The sequence below is a fragment of the Diplotaxodon limnothrissa genome, linkage group LG3, assembly GCF_057381915.1.
Source record: "Diplotaxodon limnothrissa isolate DT_005_m linkage group LG3, D_limnothrissa_male_GT1.1, whole genome shotgun sequence".
Classification (NCBI taxonomy): Eukaryota; Metazoa; Chordata; class Actinopteri; order Cichliformes; family Cichlidae; genus Diplotaxodon; species Diplotaxodon limnothrissa.
Genome location: NC_140598.1, coordinates 3282809 through 3288808, shown reverse-complemented (window position 1 = coordinate 3288808; position 6000 = coordinate 3282809). Strand labels below are relative to the sequence as shown.

At 46.4% G+C, this 6000-nt stretch overlaps 1 protein-coding gene across 1 annotated transcript in view; it reads left to right on the top strand.

The window, feature by feature from the left end:
• The window catches only part of LOC146634286 (NLR family CARD domain-containing protein 3-like), a 612463-nt gene that overhangs the window by 6566 nt on the left and 599897 nt on the right, over positions 1-6000 (top strand). The gene's annotated exons all lie outside the window — the stretch shown is intronic.

Here is a 6000-nt window from a genome sequence, read left to right as displayed (position 1 = left end):
TCAATACATTTTTCAAAAAATGCCTCTCTGTGCAAAATTGGTTTAAAAACATAAACAACTGTGGGATCCATCATTTGGACAGGTGGAACCAATCTTGGCAAGATCAGCCTGATATTATTTGTATCCCACTTTAACTTTACTGAATAAAGAGCTAACATCTCCAAAATGGATTAGAGTAGTTAGTCATTCTAAGAAGTGTTTGTGAGCTAAAAGTCAAGAATGTAGGATACTGTTTGTCTGTGATTGGGAGATCCCAGTGCGTGCTCCCGGCGCAGGGGAAAGTAAATCTGTCAGAGACCTACCTTTGCAGTTGTGCAGTTGAAGCTAAAGGGAAGAAATGCTTTACCACATTTTCTAGTCTTTGGCGATGCTTCATCCTCTGCTTTGCATTTGTGTGGGAGCCCCGTCGAAAACCTGTCAATTATGCTAGCAGTGTCTAGTCGTTCTTTATTATTATCTTTATTACCCCCCCCCCCCCCCCCCCCCCCCCCCCCCACCGCCCTAAGTGTCCTCTTTTTTGAAAAACAAAATATGGTCACCCTACTACTGGTCCAATTTTATTAGCCGGATGGAAGTCCAGTCTGACCGCACTGGCAGGGACCTCATTAGGTCAGTATTTCACCAGAGCACATGGAAAAAGTGGATGGTGCTGTCACTTGGTGTTGGCTCTCTCTGTGGTACAGTATCACTTCCTGTTCCTGTTCCAACACACAGTGGTGTTTTTGCTGATCTGTGTAGCAAAATTAATTGAAAACCTATTGATAACTTCTTGTTTCCTCTTGTGATCTTTGTTACTCCCCTCAAGTTTTAATAAAGCTCAACTTGTTAATTAGACACACCCTTAACACACGCTGCAGTACTAACAAGGATTTCATCAGATAAAACATGATTCATACAAACTGACTTCTGTGGATGATCAGTAAGAAAGTCTCCAGTTAATAATTAATTACTGCAATAAATTGTCCTCATTGTTTTAAAGTCAAATCAATGAATAAAATTCTTGCCTGAGCATCTGTTTGTTGTAAGTGATGTGTAGCTGTATTAACTGAAAGCAGCGTTGCTCCTTTGTGGCTTTCAAGCAAATTTGTGACGGTGAAGAAGAGTTGCAGTCCTACACGCCTCTTTGCAGCTCGTGTCTGTCGAACCCGGAGGCTAGTAGGCTATGTGTACATGGACCCAAAATGCATTTTTATGACATTTACACAGATTGTGAAGGCATTTAAAAACAAATATAAGAAATTTAAAAGCCAGTGAGCCCAGCACAGGAGCTGGTGAGCACCCTGAATGGTTGTGAGTGAGGTTGGCAGGACCTGTAACATACAGCATGCTCTAATGCACAGGTGTCGAACTCCAGGCCTCGAAGGCCGGTGTCCTGCAGGTTTTAGATGTGTCCTTGATCCAACACAGCTGATTTAAACGGCTAAATGACCTCCTCAACATGTCTTGCAGTTCTCCAGAGGCCTGGTAATGAACTCAGGTGTGATGACCCAGGGTGAGATCTAAAACCTGCAGGACACCGGCCCTCGAGGCCTGGAGTTCGACACCCCTGCTCTAATGGTTCTAATAGGATATTATGTTCGACATGTCTGTGAAGGTTCTCAGTAATCCAGGTCAGTGTTAGAAACACCTGCTGAGAGCGTTCAAACCTGAACAACTGAATAAAGAAGTGAAAGCAAACACATTCAGCTCTGTGTTTAACTCAGAAAGAGGACGTCACTTTGATTAAAGTCCTTCTGGCAGCAGCCATCATGTCTCTGATAATAATGTGTCTGATTTTATCAAACGTTACCTGAACACAACACTGATCCTTTCACTTTATTCCTGATCAGTAAACACACCAAACCACGTTTCATAGTCAGATCAAACTGGATATTCAGCCTGTTTATTAATGACAGGTTAAAACTACTGACTCAGTTTGTTTTCACTGTTCAGATTCACTGATGCTGAGTTTAAATCAATCACACTGACCTCAGACATTCACCACAACCACGCCACAAAAACACACTTACTACACTAACACGTGATGTGTGTCTCATTAGCTGCCTAAACTCCCACACCTGATACTCACTGGAAGGTTACAAGGCGCAGACAACATAATGAAGCTCTGTTAGCACCATTTTACTGTCTCGCTCTCCTTTTCTCACCTTTGCAGCTTTTGTCTTTGTAACAGCTGTTCTCTTACTCATCTGCCCCCTCCTGCTTCTTGGTGTGTGTGTGTGTGTGTGTGTTTGTGTGTGTGTGTATGTGTGTGTGTGTGTGTGTGTGTGTGTGTGTGTGTGTACATGTTTACATATCTCTGTGGGGAACAAGAGCCCTTATGGGGATAAAATGGAGTTTGAAGGCATTTTTGTTTTCGTGTCAGGGTTACGGTGAGGTTATGGTTAGGTTTGGGCTCAGGGTTAGAGTTAGGCATTCATTTTTGATAGTTATGGTTAAGGGAAGTAGCTCGGGAAAGCACTAAAATATAAAAACATGACTTTGTATGTGTGTTTGTGGGTGCTTTCTTCTAATGACTATTTAGTACTGACTCTCTGACATTACACACATCACTGCTGTGTGGGGACTCTCACCTGCTACTTTAGGGTCTACCTTACAGTATAAAGCAGCATCAGGTGACTGTTGTTGTGATTTGGGGCTGGATAAACACAACTGAACTGAAAAATGAACCTGCACCAAATTTCAGTGCCTCGTGCTTAACTGCAGTCAAAAAAAGCACAAAGACCAACGAGTCTGACCTGATTCTTTGGTGGGGCCCCGATAACTGCTGGATAACTGGACGTAAATTTGACATGTTTAAAGTCTAAGATGACCTGAAACAGGTGCAGTTAACCATGGCTCTCCAACAGTTTGTGCTGCTTCACTGTGGTGATCATTTTCTTCTGCAAAGGTGAGAAAATGGTTTGATTGGTTGTTTTCTTTCTTTAAAGCAAAGACATGTCACTTGAAGATGAACTTGTAGGTTAATGTTTAAAGGTTTTCTGTCAAAATTATCAACATCATCAATGACAGAGTTGGATTTTGTCTGAGCAAAGATGCAGATTTTCTTAAAAGCTGCTTTAAATATAGAAACTAAACCTAACGATCTACAATCCTCTACCCCTTAAAAGTGTTGTGTTTAGCATGATAGGTTCTTTGAGTTGGAAAAAACAATCAGTGCTTACTTTCACAGGTTTAACAGGTTTATCTGTGTTTTTTCATTTTCAGGTTGTCACTCACAGCAGCCCAGTAAGCATCCAAAGACATTTGAACCCTGTCTTCCTTCTGTAAGCTGTACAGTAATGAGCACATATAAAACTCTGATGTCCACGTTTGTTTCAGACTCTGTTTTCTCTGTAAACTGTGATTTTGTTCTGTAAAATCGTCCAGTTTTCTGAGACAGAGGAGGAACATCTGTGGATCACATGTAAACCACAGTCTAATGTTAAAATAACATCCACATGAATGTCAGTGCTCAGGATCTCCCAGCAGAGTGTTGATTAGTTTTATCTATCTGAGTGGTTTTAATGTGCTGGCTGATCTGTTTAGCTGTGCTCTCTCTTCTTTGTCAGCATGTGGCAGCAGTGCTGTGAACAGCAGCAGCATCACAGGAGTTCGTGATGCTGCACCAGGAAGTTGGCCCTGGTTCACTGCTGTAGACACTTTTTCTGCAGGGTCTCTGATCACCAACCAGTGGGTGCTGACAGCTGCATCCTCCGTATCAGAGTGAGTCACTGCTGCAAGTTTATACTTTGTTGAGGCGTAATATGATGATGAAGGTGAAGTGTAATATTTATGTGCACTAGAGATATTTTTAAATATTTCCTCACTTATTTTAACATTTAAAAACAACAAGCTGTTGCACAAATTGCTGAACTGCAAAGTACAGAGTTGTCTGCACAACAATCAAACCAGATATCACAGTAATTTAATTTCATCCAAGAGTATAAAGTCATCGTTCTTTGGGAGCATTGATTTGTCAAAGATGTGCTGTCACATGACAATATTGACCTTATTCTGTCCATTCATGTCAGAAGATGGTTAGCTTAGCATAAAGACTTTAAACGGGGAACCTGCTGCTAATAAATACAACTACGCACCTCTGTAAGGCTCATTAATGAACACATGATGGGAAAGACTCAGTCACACAGTCATTTGTTTTGGGAGTTTCCTTTGCAGCTGTGATCAGCTGATGTCACGTCACAGTCACCACTCAGTTCAACAACATATAAACAGATGTTACATGAGCTCTTTGGCTGATATCCAAAGCCTGCACTCTGTAACGCCAGCATTCAAAAGAGAACTTAAGGATCGGCATAAATTGACTTTGACGTCTGCTAACCTTGGTGCACTCTGTTTTTTTGTTGTTTTTTTTCACACTCAACCAACGTGGAGACAGACATAAAGAGACGCTGTACACACGATCACACTCCCCAAGCGTACTCTACGAACCGGGTCTAGGTACCCTTGCCCCTGGAGGGGGGAACTGCACCCAGACCCAGGTGGTGTTACCCTTTTCCCTGCGGTGGGGAGAGGCAGACCGCCCCGACTCCGCAGCAGCAGGGAGGCCCCACACTCCAGACCGCAGTCGGACGGCCAACTCCTCCTCCTAGCCCCCCCGCTCCAGCAGGTCGCAGAGAATGGGGGTGAGAGAAGACTCCAAACCTCCCTCCACCCGCTCATTGTAGTGTTGATGCATGTGTGTTCTAAGGTGCATTTAAAACCCAGGAGGGCATGGAGCTACCTGCCAGAGAGCAGCAGGTAAGCGCATAGTCCCTCCTGCTAGCCCTCAATGTCTATGTGTATTTAAAATTGAGAGGTGGGCAACGACGCCAGGGGTGAGGTGTACACCCTGATGGTAACTTGGATTCCGTGTATCGTGCCCACCCCCAAGATCCTATATGTATGTGTAATGAGAGTGTGAGTAATGTGAATGTCTAAGTTGTGGGATAAAATTGAGGCAGAGGCAGCCAGAAGGGGACAGAGGGGGGGGTAGCCTCCTCTGCACCCTGGTGACATAACCCTACTCCAAGGCCCTGCATGTGTGGGTGGTTGTGGTGGAGCGGGAAGAGGGAGGCAGCTGGAGATGGGGAGGGAAGGAAGGGAGGGGCAAGTGACCCCTCCCTTTGGCCAGCTCCCCCGCTGACCCCAGTAGGCACCCCCATACTCCGCGACCCGCCAGGGAAAGGGGGCCCAGGCCCATCCAGACCGGGGCCCAGTGCAGCAGCGCCTCCCGGCCCCACAGAGCCCGGGACAGTCCAACCCCACCACAGAGAAAACTGCACCCACCCCACCATCCACTCATCTTCCAGACTACATAAGACAATAGACGCCCAGGCTGAGATCTTCCTCCACCTCTCCTATATCTCCCCTTCCTGCAGAGAGAGTTCCTGAAGAGAGGAAAGCTCCTGCAAGATGTGACAATCTCCCCCACCAGTTGAAGAGCCCCCCAGGTGGCTCGATGCACCGGCGGCACCCTGCGCCAGGGCTGGGCCCCCATGCACCCGCCCGCCCACAACCCCGGCAACACACCAACCAGGACCCAAGCCCCCGAGGCCCGGCCAGGGCCCCAGCCCAGAGACGGAGCGCCCCCAGAACCTCACGCCCATCCCGGACCCACCCAGGGGCAGCCAGGCTACCAGGTCAGTAACCCACGTCCGTCAGCACAGACCCTCCCCTAGCCCCGCTGCATGCAGCCACGAGGAAACAGTCACCTGAGAGCCAACAGAGCCCCTAACCGGACATGACCGCTACCCCAGGTTGAGCCCCCCAAGGAAGATGCCTCCGGGGAACCCCCCGACGCCCTAGGCCTGTCCCTACCCCCACACCAATCACAACAGTGAAGGCGGGACCAAACTATGACCCCCCCACCCCCACTAGGTGATGGAGCTGATCAAAGGAGCCCAGAGCAATTGATCTGATGTGGTGGCAGAGGCTGTATCAAGACTAATGTAATCTAATAGATAATTTCTATATTGGTTAGAATTAAGATTATTTTTATTTTTCCAGTTCATGAGGACTGTT